Source organism: Artemia sp. Qi Xiang Cuo, chromosome 7 (genome assembly GCF_049724085.1).
Source record: "Artemia sp. Qi Xiang Cuo chromosome 7, ASM4972408v1, whole genome shotgun sequence".
Taxonomy (NCBI): domain Eukaryota; kingdom Metazoa; phylum Arthropoda; class Branchiopoda; order Anostraca; family Artemiidae; genus Artemia; species Artemia sp. Qi Xiang Cuo.
The window spans coordinates 3,160,841-3,185,598 of record NC_142800.1 but is presented as its reverse complement, the minus strand read 5'-3'; positions in this window follow the sequence as shown (position 1 = coordinate 3,185,598).

The window sequence follows — 24,758 nt, the reverse complement described above, 5'->3', positions numbered from 1 at the left end:
GTACAAAAACAAAATTTATGTCTAGAATTTGGTTCTAGATCATGGTGCTTATTAAAATTACCTTGATTTGAACGTAAAAGTAAAACTTCCTCTTAAATATTCCATTAGTAATTAACCACGCTTAATCTGAAAGAAACCAGTATTAAAATGTAGAATGAAAACTATCATCCAGTCGTTTTTCAATATAAAGGCGTACAAAAACAAAAATGATTTCTAGAATTGGGTTCTAGATCGTGGTGCTATTGAAAATCACCTTGATTTGAACGTAAAAGTAAAACTTCCTCTTAAGTATTCCATTAGTAATTAACCACGCTTAATCTGGAAGAAACCAGTATTAAAATGTAGAATGAAAACTATCATCCAGTCGTTTTTCAATATAAAGGCGTACAAAAACAAAATTTATGTATAGAATTTGGTTATAGATAATGGTGCTTATTAAAATAAACATGATTTTAAAGTAAAAATAAAACTTACTCTTAAATGTTACATTATTAATTAAACACGCTTAATCTGAAAGAAACCAGTATTAAAATTTAGAATGAAAACTATGATCCAGTTGTTTTTCAATATAAAGGCGTACAACAACAAAATTGATGTCTAGAATTGGGTTCTAGATCATGGTGCTTATGAAAGTCACCTTGATTTGAACGTAAAAGTGAAACTTCCTCTTAAATGTTCCATTTGTAATTAACCACGCTTAATCTTAAAGAAACCAGTATTAAAATGTAGAATGAAAACCATCATCCAGTCGTTTTTAAATATAAAGGCGTTCAACAACAAAATTGATTTCTATAATTGGGTTCTAGATCATGGTGCTTATGAAAATCACCTTGATTTGAACGTAAAAGTATAACTTCCTCTTATATGTTCCATTAGTAATTAACCACGCTTAATCTTAAAGAAAACTGTATTAAAATGTAGAATGAAAACTATCATCCAGTCGTTTTTCAATATAAAGGCGTACAACAACAAAATTGATGTCTAGAATTGGGTTCTAGATCATGGTGCTTATGAAAATCACCTACATTTGAACGTAAAAGTAAAACTTCCTCTTAAATGTTCCATTAGTAATTAAACACGCTTAGTCTGAAAGAAACCAGCATTAAAATGTAGAATGACAACCATCATCCAGTTGTTTTTCCAAATAAAGACGTAAAAAAACAAAATTTATGTCTAGAATTGGGTACTAGATAATGGTGCTTATGAAAATAACCTTGATTTTAACGTAAAATTAAAAATTCCTCTTAAATATTCCATTAGTAATTAACCACGCTTAATCTGAAAGAAACCAGTATTAAAATGTAGAATGAAAACTATCATCAAGTCGTTTTTCAATATAAAGGCGTACAACAACAAAATTGATGTCTAGAATTGGGTTCTAGATCATGTTGCTTATGAAAATGACCTTGATTTGAACGTAAAAGTGAAACTTCCTCTGAAATATTCCATTAGTAATTAACAACCCTTAATCTGAAAGAAACCAGTATTAAAATGTAGAATGAAAACTAGCATCCAGTCGTTTTTCAATATAAAGGCGTACAAAAAAAAAAATTATTTCTAGAATTGGGTTCTCGATCATGGTGCTTATGAAAGTCACCTTGATTTGAACGTAAAAGTAAAACTTCCTCTTAAATATTCCATTAGTAATTAACCACGCTTAATCTGAAAGAAACCAGTATTAAAATGTAGAATGAAAACTATCATCCAGTCGTTTTTCAATATAAAGGCGTACAAAAACAAAAATGATTTCTAGAACTGGGTTATAGATAATGGTGCTTATGAAAATCACCTTGATTTGAACGTAAAAGTAAAACTTCCTCTTAGATTTTCCATTAGTAATTAACCACGCTTAATCTGAAAGAAACCAGTATTCACATGTAGAATGAAAACTATCATCCAGTCGTTTTTCCAAATAAAGGCGTAAAACAAAAGAAATGATGTATAGAATTGGGTTCTAGATAATGGTGATTATGAAAATCACCTTTATTTGAACGTAAAATTAAAACTTCCTCTTAAATATTCCATTAGTGATTAACCACGCTTAATCTGAAAGAAACCAGTATTAAAATGTAGAATGACAACTATCATCCAGTCGTTTTACGATATAAAGGCGTACAACAACAAAATTGATTTCTAGAATTGGGTTCTAGATAACGGTGCTTATGAAAATCACCTTGATTTGAACGTAAAAGTAAAACTTCCTCTTAAATTTTCCATTCGTAATTAACCACGCTTAATCTGAAAGAAACCAGAATTAAAATGTAGAATGAAAACCATCATCCAGTCGTTTTTCAATATAAAGGCGTACAACAACAAAATTGATGTCTAGAATTGGGTACTAGATCATGGTGCATATGAAAATCACCTTGATTTGAACGTAAAAGTAAAACTTCCTCTTAAATGTTCCATTAGTAATTAACCACGCTTAGTCTGAAAGAAACCAGTATTAAAATGTAGACTGAAAACTATCATCCAGTCGTTTTTCAATATAAAGGCGTACAACAACAAAATTGATGTCTAGACTTGGGTTCTAGATCATGGTGCTTTGGAAAATCACCTTGATTTGAACGTAAACGTAAAACTTCCTCTTAAATATTCCATTAGTAATTAACCACGCTTAATCTGAAAGAAACCAGTATTAAAATGTAGAATGAAAACTATCATCCAGTCGTTTTTAAATATAAAGGCGTAAAAAAAAAAAAATTATTTCTATAAATTGGTTATAGATAATTGTTCATATTAAAAAAAACTTGATTTTAAAGTAAAAGTAAAAATTCCTCTTAAATGTTCCATTTGTAATTAACCACGCTTAATCTGAAAGAAACCAGTATTAAAATGTAGAATGAAAACCATCATCCAGTCGTTTTTAAATATAAAGGCGTACAACAAAAAAAATGATGTATAGAATTGGGTTATATATCATGGTGGTTATGAAAATTAACTTGATTTTAACGTAAAAGTAAAACTTACTCTTAAATGTTCCATTAGTAATTAACCACGCTTAATCTGAAAGAAACCAGTATTAAAATGTAGAATGAAAACTATCATCCAGTCGTTTTTCAATATAAAGGCGTACAACAACAAAATTGATTTCTAGAATTGGGTTCTAGATCATGGTGCTTATGAAAATAACCTTTATTTTAACGTAAAAGTAAAACTTACTCTTAAATTTTCAATTAGTAATTAACCACGCTTAATATGAAAGAAACCAGTATTAAAATGTAGAATGACAACTATCATCCAGTCGTTTTTCAATATAAAGGCGTACAACAACAAAATTGATGTCTAGAATTGGATACTAGATCATGGTGATTATGAAAATCACCTTGATTTGAACGTAAAAGTAAAACTTACTCTTAAATATTCCATTAGTAATTAAACACGCTTAATCTGAAAGAAACCAGTATTAAAATGTAGAATGAAAACTATCATCCAGTCGTTTTTCAATATAAATGCGTACAACAACAAAATTTATGTCTATAATTGGGTTCTAGATCGTGGTGCTATTGAAAATCACCATGATTTGAACGTAAAAGTAAAACTTCCTCTTAAGTATTACATTAGTAATTAACCACGCTTAATCTGGAAGAAACCAGTATTAAAATGTAGAATGAAAACTATCATCCAGTCGTTTTTCAATATAAAGGCGTACAAAAACAAAATCAATGTCTAGAATTGGGTTCTAGATCATGGTGCTTATGAAAATCACCTTGATTTGAACGTAAAAGTAAAACTTCCTCTTAAATGTTCCATTATTAATTAACCACGCTTAATATGAAAGAAACCAGTATTAAAATTTAGAATGACAACTATCATCCAGTAGTTTTTCAATATAAATGCGTACAACAACAAAATTGATGTCTAGAATTGGATACTAGATCATGGTGATTATGAAAATCACCTTGATTTGAACGTAAAAGTGAAACTTCCTTTTAAATGTTCCATTAGTAATTAACCACGCTTAATCTGAAAGAAACCAGTATTAAAATGTAGAATGAAAACTATCATCCAGTCGTTTTTCAATATAAAGGCGTTCAACAACAAAAATTATTTATAGAATTTGGGTCTATATCATTGTGCTTTTGAAAATCACCGTGATTTGAACGTAAAAGTAAAACTTCCTCTTAAATGTTCCATTAGTAATTAACCACGCTTAATCTTAAAGAAAACTGTATTAAAATGTAGAATGAAAACTATCATCCAGTCGTTTTTCAATATAAAGGCGTAAAAAAAAAAAATTGATTTCTAGAATTTGGTTCTATATCAAGGTGCTTATTAAAAAAACCTTGATTTTAAAGTAAAAGTAAAACTTCCTCTTAAATGTTCCATTAGTAATTAACCACGCTTAATCTGAAAGAAACCAGTATTAAAATGTAGAATGAAAACTATCATCCAGTCGTTTTTAAATATAAAGGCGTACAACAAAAAAATTGATGTCTAGAATTTGGTTATAGATCATGGTGCTTATGAAAATAACCGTGATTTGAACGTAAAAGTAAAAATTACTCTTAAATTTTACATTAGTAATTAACCACGCTTAATCTGAAAGAAACCAGTATTAAAATGTAGAATGAAAACTATCATCCAGTCGTTTTTCAATATAAAGGCGTACAACAACAAAATTGATGTCTAGAATTGGGTTCTAGATCATGGTGCTTATGAAAGTCACCTTGATTTGAACGTAAAATTAAAACTTCCTCTTAAATATTCCATTAGTAATTAACCACGCTTAATCTGAAAGAAACCAGTATTAAAATGTAGAATGAAAACTATCATCCAGTCGTTTTTCAATATAAATGCGTAAAACAACAAAATTGATGTATAGAACTGGGTTCTAGATCATGGTGCTTATGAAAATCACCTTGATTTGAACGTAAAAGTAAAACTTCCTCTTATATTTTCCATTAGTAATTAACCACGGTTAGTCTTGAGGAAAACTGCATTAACATGTAGAAGTACTACCGTCCTCAAGTATTTTTTCCAAATGGATGCTTTAAAAAGAAGAAATTATTCCGATTCCTTGGGTCTCTTTAGTTTGTATTTATAAAGACAACTTTATTTTTAAGTTAAATTATTAAATACTAATAAAAATTACAATTTTAAATAAACACCCTTAATCTTAAAGAAAACTGCATTAACATGTAGACTGAAAACCATCATCCAGTCGTTTTTCCATAAAAATACGTAAAAAAAAAGAATTTATGTCTAGAATTGGGTTCTAGATCATGGTGCTTATGAAAATAACCTTGATTTGAACGTAAAAGTAAAACTTCCTCTTAAATGTTCCATTAGTAATTAAACACGCTTAATCTGAAAGAAACCAGCATTAAAATGTAGAATGAAAACTATCATCCAGTCGTTTTTAAATATAAATGCGTACAACAACAAAAATGATGTCTAGAATTTGGTTCTAGATCATGGTGCTTATGAAAGTCACCTTGATTTGAACGTAAAAGTAAAACTTCCTCTTAAATATTCCATTAGTAATTAAACACGCTTAGTCTGAAAGAAACCAGCATTAACATGTAGAATGAAAACCATCATTCAGTCATTTTTCCATATAATGGTGTACAAAAACAGAATTGATGTCTAGAATTGGGTACTAGATCATGGTGATTATGAAAATCACCTTTATTTGAACGTAAAATTAAAACTTCCTCTTAAATATTCCATTAGTAATTAACCACGCTTAATCTTAAAGAAAACAGTATTAAAATGTAGAATGAAAACTATCATCCAGTCGTTTTTCAATATGAAGGCGTAAAACAACAAAATTGATTTCTAGAATTGGGTTCTATATCATGGTGCTTATGAAAGTTACCTTGATTTGAACGTAAAAGTATAACTTCCTCTTAAATATTCCATTATTAATTAAACACGCTTAATCTAAAAGAAACCAGCGTTAACATGTAGAATGAAAACTATCATCCAGTCGTGTTTCCATAAAAATGCGTAAAACAAAAAAAATGATGTCTAGAATTTGGTTCTAGATCATGGTGCTTATGAAAATCACCTTGATTTGAACGTAAAAGTAAAACTTCCTCTTAAATGTTCCATTAGTAATTAACCACGCTTAATCTTAAAGAAACCTGTATTAAAATGTAGAATGAAAACTATCATCCAGTCGTTTTTCAATATAAAGGCGTACAACAACAAAATTGATGTCTAGAATTGGGTACTAGATAATGGTGATTATTAAAATCACCTTGATTTGAACGTAAAAGTAAAACTTCCTCTTAAATGTTCCATTAGTAATTAACCACGCTTAATCTGAAAGAAACCAGTATTAAAATGTAGAATGAAAACTATCATCCAGTCGTTTTTCAATATAAATACGTACAACAACAAAATTTATTTATAGAATTGGGTTCTAGATAATGGTGCTTATTAAAATCACCATTATTTTAAAGTAAAAGTAAAAAATCCTCTTAAATGTTCCATTAGTAATTAACCATGCTTAATCTGAGAGAAACCAGTATTCAAATGTAGAATGAAAACTATCATCCAGTCGTTTTTAAAAATATATGCGTAAAACAAAAAAATTTATGTGTATAATTTGGTTGTAGATAATGGTGCTTATGAAAATCACCTTGATTTGAACGTAAAAGTAAAACTTCCTCTTAAATATTCCATTAGTAATTAACCACGCTTAATCTGAAAGAAACCAGTATTAAAATGTAGAATGAAAACTATCATCCAGTCGTTATTCAATAAAAGGCGTACAACAACAAAATTGATGTCTAGAATTGGGTTCTAGATCATGGTGCTTATGAAAATCACCTTTATTTGAACGTAAAAGTAAAACTTCCTCTTAAATGTTCCATTAGTAATTAACCATGCTTAATCTGAGAGAAACCAGTATTCAAATGTAGAATGAAAACTATCATCCAGTCGTTTTTCAAAATAGAGGCGTAAAACAAAAAAAATTATTTCTAGAATTGGGTTATAGACCATGGTGCTTATGAAAATCACCTTTATTTGAACGTAAAAGTAAAACTTCCTCTTAAATATTCCATTAGTAATTAACCACGCTTAATATGAAAGAAACCAGTATTAAAATGTAGAATGAAAACTATCATCCAGTCATTTTTCAATATAAAGGCGTACAACAACAAAATTGATGTCTAGAACTGGGTTCTAGATCATGGTGCTTATGAAAATCACCTTGATTTGAACGTAAAAGTAAAACTTCCTCTTAGATTTTCCATTAGTAATTAACCACGCTTAATCTGAAAGAAACCAGTATTAAAATGTAGAATGAAAACTATCATCCAGTCGTTTTTAACAATAAATGCGTAAAAAAAACAAAATTATGTATATAAATTGGTTATATATAATTGTGCGTATTAAAAAAACCTTGATTTTAAAGTAAAATTAAAACTTACTCTTAAATTTTCCATTAGTAATTAACCACGCTTAATCTGAAAGAAACCAGTATTAACATGTAGAATGAAAACTATCATCCAGTCGTTTTTCCATATAAAGGCGTACAAAAACAGAATTGATGTCTAGAATTGGGTTCTAGATCGTGGTGATTATGAAAATGGCTTTTATTTTAATGTAAAACTAAAAATCATGTTTTTTTTAGGCTGAGGTTGATTTTGAGGATGTAAAATTCGTGTTTTCATATAAAGGCGTACAACAACAAAATTAATGTCTAGCATAGGGTACTAGATCATGGTGATTATGAAAATCACCTTTATTGGAATTTAAATTTAGAACTTTCATCTAAATATTCCATCAGTTTCATAACCCTTTCGCTACTGACAAGACCTCACAATCCCAGCATGTAAAAAATCCTTCGGGCGATTCTAAATTGATCACTACAGTGATAAAACCTATTTCATCGTGTTTTGCCTTATCTGGCCAGTCGATTAATGGGTAACGGGTCCAGTGTTTCCACTTCTCTCGATTTTTCGGGAGATCTACCGAATTTTTAATCAATCTCCCGACAAAAAAAAGAAGATACCGAATCTCCCGAAAATCTCCAAAAAACATAATCCCCGGAACGTTTTACTTTGTGGTCATTCTTTTTTTTTAGCTGGCCGTTGGGTGGTCTTTTAGGGATTTTTCCTAACGTCCCAGGCAATTGAGGTACCGCGATTTGAATTTATTGGCATAGGTATGAACATTGCCCATTATCCATCCCACAGTGGTTGAATTGAATTTATGTTTTTGATCAGTTAAACACCTTCAAGGTTTGTAATTAACTAATTATTTTCAATTCATAAGCTAACCACAGGTGTTGGCTTGCACCAAGAAGATGGGAGCTAGCACTATGTGGGTCCAGCTGATTCAATAGGTTCAAAATAATCCAAAGTAACTACAAATTTAAAGAAATATGACAAAAATTAGACTGTTTTCTGCAGTTGCTCTGTAGAACTGAAGGGGTTTGCTTCAAATGATCCGATAAAAGAAACAGAGACGAAAATTGCAGCATTTTGAAAAAAAATTACAATTTTTGCTGGTTGACAAGTTAATCCCATTCCTGAAAAATATGCCGCATAAGAATGTGACTGATAAAGTAAGATTGGGTAAGCAGAAAGTGACGAATACAGTCCGTCAGGGCCTTTCATTGTATTATAAAACATAAAATCGCGAAGAAAGGATGAAAACAAATACAATTAGTGGTCAAGAAGTGCCATTGACAAAGAATGGCAGGAGCATTCCGATAGTGCCAATGATGATATAAGTGAATCTGACAGCCGTGGATTACTGGAAATCGGCTTTGAGTGCGAGGGACCACCATGGAAACCAAACTTAGCAAAGTTTTTACAATACGTGTTTTCCTTGCCATTTCCGAACGTAGCTTCAGAAAGACTGTTCAGCTTACTCAAGAAGTAAAGACCGACAGTAGGAATCATTTGGTAACAGTAACTTTGGCTTCCACAATTCAGACGAAACTTGAAATGAAACGAGACGGAGTTACAGCAGACACACTGACGGTTGACCAGCCCCTCAGAAAGAGGCTAAAAGGAGTAGTAGCGTATACCAGCACAGCTGATTTACTGCATGATCAGAGGAGGCTGCTCACATAAAAAGCCATCCGATAGACACATATTATTAATGTAATGTGGTATATATATCTGAAAGTTTTGCTATTTTTTATACTTTTTTTCAGTTATATCAATACTAATGAGCTGCGACTTTGCGCTTTCTCTTTATCATATGTGAATACCTCTGGGGATGGTGGTAAAAAAAAATTATCCACTTAACTCAGACTCAATGGTGAAAGGCCTGGTGTTCGTAAATCGTCCAGATTCTCTGTCCCCGTCCTGAACTTAGTGGGCTGTCGTGTGGAATACGAAAGGGGGAGAAAAAGTAGGGAAAGATGAAGAAAAATGTCTTAATTAAACAGCTTTAGAGTCTGAATGATATAACTGCACTTAGTTTCAAAATTAAATACATTTCAAGCTTCTAGCTGCTTCCTTTTGTCATGTTTGACAACGTTGATCGACGAAATTTCTTTCCGGAATTGCAGCTGGCTCAAGTAAATATGCACTCCAAACATTTAGAATGTGGTACTTTATGCTCAAATCGCTTGAACACCTCCAAAAACTCAATACAAAATACAAAAAAAAACTGAAAATTCTACCTAATCCTGAGATCCATCTCCCGAATCCTGAGAGCCATCTCCCGATTTTCTCCCGAGAATTGTCAAGATTTTACAGATTGTTTGAAAAGATAAGTGGAAACACTGAACGGGTCAAAGTTGCGTTCAGTCAGTGAGAGTTGTTTAGCTGGCGATGAAGTTCTGCTGTTTCAATTTTTTTCGAAAAAGGTAAGAAGTCGGGTTTTTTATTTGTGATAGCAGATTACAGCGTAGTAAGGTCAGAGGAAAAACTGCAAGTTTTCGCTGATATGTAATAAAACATTTTGGTACAGGAAAAAAAAGATAAAGCCCTTTGGACGTCAGCTGTGATGGATTCTATTTTAGGGACCTGGCAGTCGCAGTGGGCAAGGCCCTTGCACGGCGGTGACTTTTAATTCACATTCGTAGAAGTTGGTAAAACGGCAGTTTTGAAAATGCTTGATGATAATCAATTTCTAAAGCCGCAATAATCTTGGAATTGTTGTTCTGGTTTATTTTCGTTTCCTATGGCTTATGGCGTTTTAGTTTGGCTGGCCTTGCTGATCACACACGCCCTCCCTCTCTCTCTCTCTCTCTCTCTCTCTCTCTCTCTTTCTCTCTCTCTCTCTCTCTCTCTCTCTATCTCTCTCTCTCTCTCTCTCTCTCTCTCTCTCTCTCTCTCTCTCTCTCTCTCTCTCTCTCTCTCTCTCTCTCTCTCTCTCTCTCTCTCTCTCTCTCTCTCTCTCTCTCTCTCTCTCTCTCTCTCTCTCTCTCTCTCTCTCTCTCTCTCTCTCTCTCTCTCTCTCTCTCTCTCTCTCTCTCTCTCTCTCTCTCTCTCTCTCTCTCTCTCTCTCTCTCTCTCTCTCTCTCTCTCTCTCTCTCTCTCTGAAATTTAGCTATATCTCTTTAGGTTGAACGATGGATGTATGGCAGACTAACCTTAAGCTTCAAATTGTTGAAATAAATTGTATCATTTGCAAAGAAGTAGTGGAAGAGTGGGAAAAAGTCGGTTTGGGAAAGAAAGGTACAGACTCGGTGAATGAAGCTAGTCGATCAAGGAAGCGGGAATATGTCACGGCTGTTATTGGGAATCCTGTCCATAAGTCATGCAGGTCTAGCTTCAAAAACAAGAAATCCATTGAGCAGTACTTGTCATCATTAACGCAGGTGAAACAAAGTCAGAGGCGAGTATCTTCCCGTTTATCTGGAAACTTCAACTTCAAATTCGATTGTGTCTTTTGCTCTACGCTAGTTATCTTTGACAAATGAAGAAGAAGGAAGACAGTTTGAAGATTAGAACGAGAGACTTTGAAAATACACTAAGAGTGGTTTGTGGAAAGAGAAGTGATGACTGGTCAGGAGCAGTGAAGACTAGAATACTTGCTGCCACTGCGGATTTACACGCTGCTGATGTAGTGTACCACAAGTCCTGCCACTCAAATTTTCTAACGGAACGTAACATCCCTCAACAAGTACAGCGGAATTCCGTCAGAGTCCGGAAAACAAAAATCTGGTCGACCACAGAACTTGAATCAGAACCAGGATTTCAAGAAAGTCGTCGAGTTTTTCCAAGCTAACGATGATAAATTACTAACACTAAATGATCTTGTTAGCATGATGAACGAGCTCATGGACGATTCTGAGGATTTTGCATATAGTAAGTAATATATGAAAAAAAAGACGCGAGAAATATTTGGTGAAAGCGTCGTATTTGCAGAAATAAACGGCAGACAGGACATCATTACTCTAAGAGCCACAGCTCATGCCATTCTCAGCGAGCATTACTTAAAGCCAAAAAATGTCGATATGGAACTGGAGAACGAAGCTATCGTCCGAGCTGCCGCAGCTATAATCAAAAATGATGCCAAAGGTATTAAACAACAATTGGATGTGTATCCTAATTCTGAAGACCTCGGAGAGATAACAGACAATCTCGAATACCTACCCTTATCTTTGCAACTTCTTCTCAACACTGTTTGTAGGAGACAAAACAGAGAGGAAGGTTGCGGCAATTGGTCAGTGCATGCTACAGGCCTGTCGGCCAAAGGCAATCAGACCACCTCTGCAGACTGAATTACCTGTCCATTTGCTTGATCAGTTTAGCAGCCACTTTCTAATTGACATGCTCAGTGCTATGGGTTTCAGCTCATCATATTACGAGACAAAGCTCTTCGAGCGTAACGCTGCGGTTTCTAACAGCGCAAACATAGAAGGACTGGAAGGAACTTTTTGCATGCAGCACATAGCTGATAATGTCGACCACAACGTCCGAACCCTTGATGGCAACGATAGTTTTCACGGCATGGGCATAATTGTTTCTGTACCTCCACTAATTGAGGTCTTCGACAGTACTAGAGAGGAGAAAGTTTGTTATGTCTAGGCAGATAACTGAACCGAACCGAATTCCTATTAAGTATCTCAGACAGACACTGCGACAACATAACCTTCTTTACGATCCTTTACCACGAGTTTCAATTCTGGATCCCTCAGAATATTGCGACTTGCTGCGGAAGATGTACAGACTTTTTCCTGGACCCTTGCCTAGCTGGCAAGGAGCTATGAGCGAGCTGTATTCTGACACGCAGTCAGACTCTTATGCAGGGAAAGCCTCTATTCTCTTCGTGCCCATGATCGATAAGAGACCAAGTGATCCCATTTTTATCTACTCCACACTCAGCTTTGTTTGCCAACAGTGTTCCAGATACGGTGTGACTCCAGTACTGACCTTTGATCAGCCACTTTACGGGAAAGCTCTTACAATTATTACTGCCGAGACTGATGCAAGTTCTATAAGAAAATTGTCCTTCGGCTGGGTGGTTTCCAAACACCCATGAGTTATCTTGGGGCTGTTGGGCAGATTATGGAAGGCTCTAGTCTTCAGGAGACATTAAAAATAAAATATGCTCCAAATGCTGTTCAACACATCATTTCTGGAAAAGCTTATTCCAGAGCTATACGAGGACACATACTGATTGGCTGGGCATTGAATACACTTCTCTTCACTGAGCTTTACGGCACTGAAGATGGTGCTGATTCAGCAGACATAGAAAAAATAATCAGTGCCTCCGATGAGCTTATGGAGTTCTTTACTGTTTATCTTGGTGCATTGGAAGGTCACACAGACATACAAAGTGTAGAGGAAAATCTGTCCCTGGCAGAAGTCACCAAGAAATTTTCGTCTCTTAAACAGTCACTTTCCGAAAGGTCGCGCACGGCAAAACTTTGGATACAATATATGGAAATGATAGACATACTGAAGAAGTTTATCCAAGCAGAGCGTACAGGGAGCTGGGATCTTCATCTAAAGGCAGTTGAAGCGATGTTGCCGTATTTTGCAGTGTCCAAACCCCTTCGTATATGCGAAGTCTGCCAGGGTGTACCTGCAGAATATGAAAACAGCTGGAAACTACCAATCACAACGTTTTTGACAATTTTCAGAACGGAAGATATGTTATCCGCAGATCCGAAAAATTTTGGGCGGGTCTGTCGTCAGATTTGGTCATTGAGCAGGTCCTCGTGCACTCGTTGAAAACTAAAGGTAGTCTTACAAGGGGAAGCGGCATGAATGAGTTGCAGAGGCTGACTTGGTTACTTTCAGCACCAACTTGTAGTGCAATTTATTTGTCGATGCAAAATTTTGTTAAGGTCCAATACGAGACAAGCGAACAGCACAATGAAGTTACAGAGTCGAGGATATAACGCAATAACCTTGACACTAGCAAGCTTGTTTACTTTCTTGCTAATACCCCTTTCGCAGAATACCCGAGAATGCGAAACATTACTTCTGGAGTTACGGTTGATGAAATAGTCAACGTCGACACAGCTAGATCCGTCTAACAAGAAATCATGGATTGCATGACAGGGGAAAACGTCAACACGTACACATTCAAGAAAAAGTCTGTGGCCGTAACGCTTACTCATACAGCTGCACCAGTTATTAATGCACAGTCAGTTGCCGTTGATCCAGCACTGATGTTTCAGCGGCTGGTGACAATGGCTGGAAATAGCGACAATAATTTGGAGTCATACTTTGAGTATGAATTCTGATCGCCATATCCGTCACTTTTTGAAGCAAACGGACTTCCACGATTAGCTGATAAGCCTGCCCTTACCGACCCGATGTGGCATCTAGTTATAAAGCAGCGGCCAAAAACTGAAGACTTCCTTAAAAGATTTCAGTGACAAGCATATTCTCGATGGTGGGGCACCTCTTCAGCAAATCCCTTGGGACAATAACTCAACTTATGATAGTATCTGCCCGAAGTACGTTGACTACGTTGCACGGAAATACGGGTTGCAAAAGACGTCGGTGGTTTTCAACGGATACAACCAAGCACCTTCAATCAAAGACATCGCCCATTTGAGAAGGAAAGGGTCACGATCGTACCCCCAGATCAATTTTAACAGGAATATGTTGTGTTCTACAAAGAAAAAAGTGTTTCTAAGCAACTTCAAGAATAAGCAGGCAATCATAGCCATGACCAGTGAGTACCTGACCAAAGCTGGGTGTCAGGTATACCAGGCAGAAGGTGACGCTGATCTTCTCATTGTTTTAACTGCAGTTCGATCTGCTTGTTTAAAACCTACTGTCCTGGGTGGAGACAAAACAGATCTGATTATACTCTTGTGTTATCACGCATAGACAGGTAGCCAAGCGATATAGTTTTACTCTGAGCCTCGAGCTGGAATCTCAAGGAATAGAATTTGGGATATAAATACAACAAAACTCAAACTTGGATCTCGTATAGCACAATCCTGTATGTCCACACTTCTCTTGGGTGCGATTCAACTTCTCGTATCTATGACATTGGGAAATCAGCGGGACTACAGCTTCTGATGAAAAATAATGAGTTTTACGAATCCGCTAAAGTTTTTATGGACCCACCATCCACCAAGCACGAGATTTCAGAAGCTGGGGAGAAAGCAATGATGCTTTTATTTAAATGCCCAGGCTCAATTTCAACCCTCAACCAGTTGCGTTATCTCAAATTCATTGAGAAAGTTACAGTATCCGCTTCGTATGTTGAGTCTAAAATTCTCCCTCCCACCAGTGATGCTTGCAGCTTCCACTCAATTCAAGTTTATTTGCAAGTTGGATCATGGACATAGAACCCGAAGCCGCGCCGGAAGGTCGGCGGTGCGCCGCCGAAAAAAAAACGGTGGCGCGCGACCAAAAAAAAACGGTGGCGCGCCGCCGAGCTAGAATCAGCGCGCTGACGCCGCCGCTGATTCTATCGGCGGTGGCGTCACTAGTCCGCCGCAGTTTTTTTTTTGTTTTTTTTCTCTCTTTTTTGGTTATCGATATTAACCTCTGGGCTTCAACCGTCATAAAGATAAATACTGTCATCTTGGGCTCGCCATGTATATCGGTTCGTAGGAAGGAAAAGAAATTTTTCTTGAATCAAAAATTCTACCTTCCACTTTAAAATTCTGTTCATTTTTTTTTCTGATTTTTTGGATGAATACAGGTAGGTAAAAGAGCATTAGGCAATCCAGGATGTTATCATAGGCAGCGAAATCGAGCTGCCTAAGTAAAGAACAATGTTGGCCCAAATGTAGTATTTTTTTTTTCCATACCAGGGCAATTTGCATCGGAGGAGTTGTCGTAGAAACTTCGAAAAGAGCTCATTCGATTGGAAATTGGAATAGCTAGTGCCCCTTTTAATAGTCGAAAGTGATTGGAAGGCAGCTAACACCCCTTCCACGCCCACCATTTCCCCAAACACATCCAATCAAAATTTTAAGATAGCCATTTTGTTCAGAGTAATTGATTTCCACAGAGAAAATATGTTTTTTGAGGAGGTAACTCCCCCACAACCCTTAGGGAAAGGGTTTTAAGTTATGCCCTGGGGGTATATAAGAACGATGTTGGCACAATATATTATTTATTATTTTTTCCTTTAGACCAGGGCACTTCATATCGAAGAAGTTGTTGTAGAAACTTCGAAATTGCTCATTCAATTGGAGATTGGAGTGGCTTGTGCCCTTTTTAATAGTCGAAAGTGATTGGAAGGCAAATAACACCCCTTCCACGCCCACCATTTCCCGAAACACATCCAATCAAAATTTTGAGATAGCCATTTTGTTTAACGTAGTTGAAAGTTCTGAAAATTAGGTCTTAGAGGATGACAACCACCCTCACAGCCCTTAGGGTAAGAGTTGTAATTTATTCCATGGGGGCATATACGGTGTTTATAGAAAGCGTTGTCGTAGGAACTCAAAAAGGGATCATTCGATTGGAAATTGAAAAGCCTAGTGCCCTTTTTAATAATCGAAAGGGATTGGAAGGCCTGACATTTTTATAGTAGAGATCGATGTGGGTATAATGTATCTTTTTTTTTGTTGTTGTTGTTGTTTAGACCAGGGCCCTTCGTATCGAAGGAGTTGTCGTAGGAACTTCGAAAAGGGCTCAATCGATTGAAAATAGAAGGGGCTGATGTCCTTTTTAATAGTCGAAAGTGATTGGAGGGAAACTAATCCCCCTCCCACACCCACCCTCCCATTTGCCTTTATGTTTAAAAAGTAAATGTTTCCTTAAGATTAAATGAAAATGCAGTGTGTTAATGCTAATTCCCAATAAGGCATCTAAGCAGTATCTCAAGAACGACTGATGGTATTATGTTCAAACTTTCGGGGCTTCTTCTGCTCTTAAAATTTGGCCAAATCAAAATAGCGTAAGTGTATCCAAGCTATCAAAGAAGGTAAAAAAAAATTTTTGCGAATGTTATCAAGTTTTCCATTTCAGATCAACTAGAGGAGGTATGAAACTAAATTAAACACTAGTATTTGTTTCCAGATTTTTAAAAGGGTCTATGTTGTTAAAAATTGCTGAAATTTTTTTTCCAGCATACGAATAGCAGGTCAAACTATAATTTCTTTAAAAAAACGAAAAGATTTAAAGTATTATTTTCTTATCCTCTGAAAAGACTTTGTCAATATAAAACGAAAAGAAATTAATTAAAAAAAATGTTTCCACAAAATAAGTTTTTTAAAGAAAAGTAAAGAACTCCATTAAACAAAAAATGAGCAAAATTAAAATCAAATAATCTACCAATCGTGAAACTAACACAAATTAGCATCGATAAATAAATGAAACCCAAAACGAACAGAAATTACAATAAATAACCGAGTCAAACTCAAAACGAGCAGAAATTAACATACGTTGGGCTCAAAACCCCCTATGCTTCCCAAAGCCAGAACATAATTTGCACTTTAATGAAAAAAATTACAAATGAATGTGCATTGTCAGTTTAATATACATATACTGATATTTAGTAATCAAAATCTTAATATTATTTGATTTATTTAAGTTATAAAAGTAAAAACATTTATATTTTTTCAGTATGTTAATTTCTGATCGTTTTGAGTTTGACTCGGTTATTTATTGTAATTTCTGTTCGTTTTTGGTTTCATTTATTTATCGATGCTGATTTGTGGTAGTTTCCCGCTTGGTAGATTATCTAGAGCTAGTATAGAAATATATCTATAGAAATGAATTACATTTTTTTTGCACAGTGAGCAGAGCACACTGAAGTTGAAGTAGCCTTAAACTTTGACTTGAAACGTCATGACTTGACCACTTCTTTCAGAAAAGAATTTTGTAGGGTTATTCCGTGTTGATAAGAAAAGAGGGTAAAGGTGCAGTTTAGTTCCTCCTGTACTGTAGGGCGCAGGAGCCCTATGGTAAAGGTGCAGGTTTGTTTTCCCTTATAAAAACAATTTATTTCAGCAGATACAAAGAAGAAGCCCATTTGCGGCATTCTGTGGGACCCCAAGGTCCAATGCTAGTATCAGATCCCGCGAGGGGCATTTTACGCTCGTCAAGTTCTGGCTGTACCGGCCACAAGTGCTCCAGCTAGACTGCTTTTAAGCACGACAGGACTGATAGTGACTGCAAAAAGATCAATGGCTCCAGGCAGAGTGAACAAACTCACTTTTGTTACATCAATTGCAAATAAAGTGATGTAACCGCGGATTTAAAATTGTTAGTGTTGTTAAGCCATGGTATCTGATTTGTATACAGTGTTTTTTCGATGTTTTTTTTTTTTTTAACTTCCTTTTCGTATGTATTTGATGAACAGGAGATGTTTGAACTTCAAACTTTGAAAGTTATACACACATTAGCCCAAATCCTTAACAAGAAGGAAAATGACTAAACACGGGATTTTATAGGAACAATGCGATGTTAAACATAAACACAACATAGGTTTCCCTGGGTCTAGTGGCTAAAAATGAGAATTCTACTTGGTCTGATCGACGGTGAACATAAACACCTTCCGCACGGCCCAATAAATTCCTGTTTTGTCATATTGTTCTTGTATTTTTTTAGCCAACCATTTAAAAATCCTTACTAAAATCGAGGTTGAACGTGCTTGGTAAAGTGGAATTTTTATTATTATTTTTAATCAGAAAAATCGGCGTGCCGTGGCGCGCCGCCAAAAAAATTTCGGCGCCGCCGCCGATACTAAATCACACATTCGCCGCCGTCATGTCGGTGTGGCGCGGCTTCGGGGACTACATGGACGGCCTTGGGATGTAATCTCGACCCTACCCAGTTTGGTTGGGTAATTCAGAATGGACTATATTACCCTATTTTTGGTGAACTCCCAGCTTCCGTCAACTCTCTCCTTGCAGTTTTCCACTGTAACTTGGAAACCAACTGCTCAAATATGCGATGCACTTGCAAAAGAAATGGCATGAAATGCACCTGGGCCTGTGGACCTTGCAAGGGAACAAGTTGTGCTAACTGTGTTACAACTGAGTATCTGGTCTCAGAGCTGATGATCTGGAAAATAACGAAGATATGTGAATATTGCTATTTCGACTTTTTATCACATTTGTATATTAGATAACTGAAAAAGCCAAGAATGTTTTAATAGTTAGATTAAACATCGAACTGGGACATAGTTGTCATTCTACAATTTAAGACCGGTTTCTTTCAGATTAAGGGTGGTTTATCACTAATGGAATATTTAAGTAGAAGTTTTAATTTTACGTTCAATAAAGGTGATTTTCATAATCACTGTGATCTAGTACCCTGTTCTAGACATCAATTTTGTTGTTGTGTGCCTTTATATGTAAAAACGAATTCACCTCCTCAAAATCAAAGGTCATTTTCATAATCACCGTGATCTAATACCCTATTCTAGACATAAAATTTGCTGTAGTACGCCTTTATATGGAAGCACGAATTTCACCTTCTTAATATCAACCTCTACCTTATAAAACCTAAGTTTTAATTTCACGTTCAAATAAAGGTGATTTTCGTAAGAACCGTGACCTGTTACACTATTTAGGGCATAAATATCGTGTTTGTACTCCTATATATGAAACACGAGATTCACCCCCACAAAATTAACCTCAACCTAAAAAAAACATATTTGTGAAACAGGCAGATGAGCAAATATCTGTTCCATATCTTCCTCAACCTAAAAAAAACATATTTGTGAAACAGATAAATGAGCAAATATCTATTCCATATCTGGAATCAGCACGTTTTTTTAGTCGGGTAGTCAAAGAATCTTTTCTCTTACAATTTGTTTAAGGTCAAACCGTTCCCTTCCTGGACTAGTTGTGTATCACCCTCTTGTATCGCATTCTGTTTTGAAGTGGAGGCGGATGGCTTGGCAGTAGTATTGGCATTTACCTGTCCACCAAGTATTTGTTTAAAATCGTCTTATACTGGCTTGCACTTTACATCCTTTGGTGTTTCTTCTTCTTCCCCATAGGGATTTTCTCACACTTCCGCCTCCTCTGAAGTTTCTGCTGTCTCAACTTTTATTTCCTTAGAATTTTCTTCTTCTTTCATATCCACCTCATAAGCCAAGACTAACACCAAGACATCAAATTTAGAGTTTGAAGGTCTAAAAGTAAAAAAAAACTAACCGCTAGAAACTCTTCGATAAAACAGCAATGTGCTAAAACCGGAAAATAAAAAATCGACAATTTTTTGGCTAATAAACAGATTTATTCTTTTCTTACCATGCAGCTTCTCTTAAACTGCAATCTTTGGATTCACAAACGTAATTTTTATTGTTATAACCCTTTGGTAAAATTAAATTTTATAAAAAAAATGTTTTTTCAACTGAAAGTAAGGAGCAACATTAAAACTTAAAACGAACAGAAATTATTACGTATCTGAGGAGGACTGCTCCTCCTCAACACCTTGCTCTTTCCGCTAAAGTTTTTTAGTTCTTTTAAAACAAGCTTCTTATTCTACTAATTAAGCAAACATAGTGTTTCAGGAGTCGTTCTTAAGGAATTGAGACATAATTCAAACCTTAGCGTAAAGAGCGAGGTGTTGAGGAAGAGCACCCCCCTCATATACGTAATAGAATCTGTTTGTTTTAAGTTATAATGTTGCTCCTTACTTTCACTTGAAGAAACTTTTTTTTTTATTTAATTTCTGATCGTTTTTTTAATAATACCAGGAAATATGGCTACACTTCCACGGAAAAATCCTTCCTCCCTATGGATTTATTCTCTAGACCAGTGGTTCTCAAACTGTGGTACGCGTACGCCTTGGGGGTATGCAAAAAATTTTTAGGGGGGTATGCAGCCGGCCATCAAAAAATAAAACAACCCTTTAACTCTAAGACATGCAATTTTATTCACATTTAATCTACAGTCTGCTTAGTACTGGTAACTGAGAAGGCGTACTTGAGATGCAATGTGGGTAAAACAGGGTAAAATCTCTAAATTAGTTTGAAAACCACTACTCTATTCAATTCAAACAAGGTGAAAATTTACCCCGGATAAGTACCCTTAACATCTCCACGCATAAAGTTGAGTCAGCAAAGAGAAAACAATATATAATAAGAATTTCGTAAAGGAATTCTGGCAAATTTTCCCATCGTAATATTTACAAGGAAAAATTAGCCCCCCAGTAAACTTCCCTTCCCATGGAAAATTATCCCCGTGGAAAATTACACCAACTGAAAGTTCGCCCCCACCATCCGAAAAGTATATGTAATTTTTCCACTAGTCAATACTACACGTCAGCAACGGACAAATTTCGTAACTTAAAGACCTTTACCCAGGGGCTGTGGGGGGTCATGTCATCTCCAAAGATATAGCTATTTGGCCTTTCAACTATCCTGAACAAATTGGCTATCTCAAAGTTGGGTGATCCGATAATTTTGAGAAGAATGGGGCGTGGGAGGGGGCTTAGTTGCCCTAGAATCTCTTAGGTCACTTAAAAAGGGCACTAGAAGTTTTCATTTCCGTTAGAGTGAGCCCTCTCCCGATATCCTAGGACCACTGGATCGATACGAACACCCCTGGGAAAAAAAAAAGAGTAAACACGCATCCATGATCTTTCTTCTGGCAAAAATTTACTAAATTCCAGATTTTCGCAGACACACCCCGTTTTTGAAGAAATATGTACGTTTATTGAACCCTTATTTTGAGCTGACTAATTGATTAACTATTGGCGATTTGTTTTTGGAGCAATTGATTAAATAGGAAGAAAATATTGATAATTCATAGCAGTAACTATGTTATCATGTTATAACTATGCTATCAACTATCATAGGCAGCGCATATCGCTGCCTAAGTAAATAGCGATGTGGGCACAATGTATCCTTTTTTGTTTTTAGACCAGGGTGCTTCGTATCAAAGGAGTTGTCGAAGAAACTTTAAAAAGGGCTTATTCGATTGGAAATTGAAAGGACTAGTGCCTTTTTTAATAGTCAAAAGTTATTGGAGGGTAACCCCCAGTAGAGATGCCTTATTGACTCCGAACAGCACACCAAATATGGGCATAGAGTCATTAGGGAGAATGATTACGTAATCGGTCAATGACCTCTTTCTCCAAGGGTGTTGTTGTTTTGGCTAATTGCCCGCTAGGGGAGAATGTTATGATCCAAGAATAGGAAAGAGTAGTTGTTGTTGTAAGTGTATGCTCGAGGCAAATGTTATGATCCAGAAATAGGAAACAGTATTTGTTGTTGTAAGTGTATGCTTGAGGCAAATGTTATGAGTTTCCAGAAATAGGAAAAGTTTTTAGTTAGCGCTGTGATAACATGAGTGAACAGTTGAGTTAGAAATATCCTTTTTTTTGTGACTGTTTTATTTGTGAAGGTCATTTTCATGATTTTGAGTATTCACATGAACCTACTGAATGTTTAGACAGCATAGAGACGGTGATAAACGTGAAGAATCTGGAGGAAATGAGAAGAAAAATTATATGTGATACGGAGAGAAATCTATACCGATTGCAAGTAAGCTCAGATAAAAGAAGGGTTGATATGACAGAAAAGGAAGATCGAAAGAAGAGACTGGGAAAAGAGGGCTTTCTCTATAGTGTAAAAGACAGCAGTGAAAACCCAAAGAAAATGTGTATAGTGCAAGATATAACACTGAATATTATGATGAATATGTTCTAAGAGAAGATAAAAAGTGCCACTTTAAGAAATAACATAAGAGATCATTCTAAAAAATGGATTTTAAACAACAAAACCGTGGTTGAAGAGTTCTCACATATGATTTAACAATAATTATAATTATTGATATGCATAACGAGTCTTATATTGTAATCATACAATAAATTTGATTGTACTATATTCATTGTTTCATACTAGATACATATAGAATAAGGATATCAGCAGAAACTTATGTACATGAATAGTTCAGCTTTATTAGATCACTCCATAGAGTATTATCAGTCCACAACCAATTTTTCTATCAATAATAAAAAAAAATAAATGATTCTTCTAATTATTTTTATTCATTTATCAAATCTGTGTATATAACGCTTTTTAAATATAAAACATCATTATCATCATCATCAACCTCCTCCATAATTTCCTCCTCAATTTGAGGATGAGGTAATCTCTTTATTTGATTGTTGTCATCTACAATCAATATATCATTATCATCATCAACCTCCTCCTCCATAATGATAATTTATTCCTCAATTTGAGGATGAATAAAGCTCTTTATTTCATTGTTGTCATCTACAATCAATACATCGTTATCATCATCAACCTTTTTTTTCTAATATATTTATCTGTAAAACTATAGCATGATTCTAAAAGACACAATTACCTAAATATATAAAAAAGGTGTTTTAATGAAATAAAGGATAAAGATCTATATATTGTATTGTTTTTAATATTTTGACATCATCATCATCATCTTCATCATCAACTGCTGATCTCTCTATGTTAATATCTACTTTCCGTCTTTTACCTGGTGGGGGGAGAAACTCTTTGCTATCACCATCGATTAATAACTGTTCAATCATTCGTCTTTTAGTGGGTGGGGGATGAAACTCTATTTTATCTTCATCCAATGCCATGTCTACTGGAGTTTTCAACTTCCCCCCCGGTCTACAGAATTTCCTACAGTTGATAATTTTTCATTCTTCTCCTCTACAGTTACTGGCATTTCTTTCCACTGACTGCAATAAAATAATGACTGTGCCTCCTGAAACTTAAAAATAATATATGAGGATCATGTTAGTAAAGTTTAATCATTCATATACAATACTGAAGAAAACCAATTTCCACTGTTTGTCGACATTAAATTATTAAGAAGGCTATTATTTCTTTGAAATATACATTTTACATTTTTAATTTTCATGTTTTTGATTTTATATTGATGAAGAATTTAATCACAGCTTCAACTAGTTATTTTTTTTTTTGGCATTGATAAAAGGTCCAATACCTGAGTTAAAATAAGCGATAACATTTTAAAATTGTTTGACAAATTACTAAATTTTCAAGTTTTCTTTAGTTTAAAAAATGTTTTTTTGTCAGTCAAAATCTTTAATCATTCACAAATAATACTAAGGAAAACCAGTTTCCACAGTTTATTAATGTTAAATTATCAAGAAGGCTATTATTTTTTTCAAATGTACATTTTACATTTTTAATTTTCATGCTTGTGATTTTATATTGATGAAGAATTTAATCACAGCTTCAACTAGTTATTTTTTTTGTTCTACATAGATGAAAGGTCCAATACCTGAGTTAAACTAAGAGGTTTCAATTTCAGGAAAAAATTACATTTTGACATCATTTGACAATTTACTAAATTTAAATTTTTCTTTAGTTTCAAAAATGTTTTTTTGTCAGTCACCATCTTATAATCATTCACAAACAATACTAAAAAAAACTACTTTCCACGGTTTATCGATGTTAAATTATTAAGAAGGCTATCATTTCTTTGAAATTTGCATTTTTAACTTTCATGCTTTTGATAAGTATCTTGTCCTTTTGGTGTAAATTGCAGCTGAAGGCTTATCGCAAAATCACTGTTTCAAGTTTTTTCATATACTAAAATTGAAGGAAGCTAGAAAATGTAAAAATTCTTTCTACTCGAATATTCTTCAGAGCCCAACCTAACTACGACGCGATAACAATAATATAGCTTATAGTTGGACAATTTTTTTTTAAATATATCTTTCTTGACATCACTTGGAACTTGCAAATTATTATAAGTAGTAACTAATTACTTAATTTTTATTGAACTTATAATTAATTGAACCAACAATCATAATGTTTTGATACCACAACAATAAATGGCAAACGAAAAAAGAATATAAAAAAACTACAACATTTTAAGAAGTACAGAGTTCGGCTCATGAAATTGAATAGAACAACGGACTATGACAAATAGCTTCAGAATCAAAATCTGACCCAGTCAAATAAAGGTCCATCCGCCATTTTTGGTCATTCATCCCCCCACCAAACAAGCAGTGCAGTTAAAACCTACTTAGAATCTGTACTTAGACCTTGAAACTAGAAAAAACTAAATTTTCTGTAAAGTTATGTTTAGCGATAGACTTATTAGAGTGACAAAAAAATTTTTTCCACAACCCACAAAAGGATATTTTTCAACTAAAAGTAAAGAGCTACTAGACTAAATCAAACATGTGCTGAAATAATAACGAATAATTGTTCAAACTTAAATTTTCTGTAAAGTTATGTCTAGCGATAAACTTATTAGAGTGACAAAAACTTTTTTTTCCATAAGAGAACATTTTTCAACTAAAAGTAAAGAGCTACTAGACTAAATCAAACATGTGCTGAAATAATAACGAATAATTGTTCAAACTTAAATTTTCTGTAAAGTTATGTATATCGATAAACTTGTTAGTGACAAAAACTATTTTTTTCACAAGAGGACATTTCCAACTAAAAGTAGAGCGAGGGTTGAGGCGGGGGCAGTCCCATTCATATAC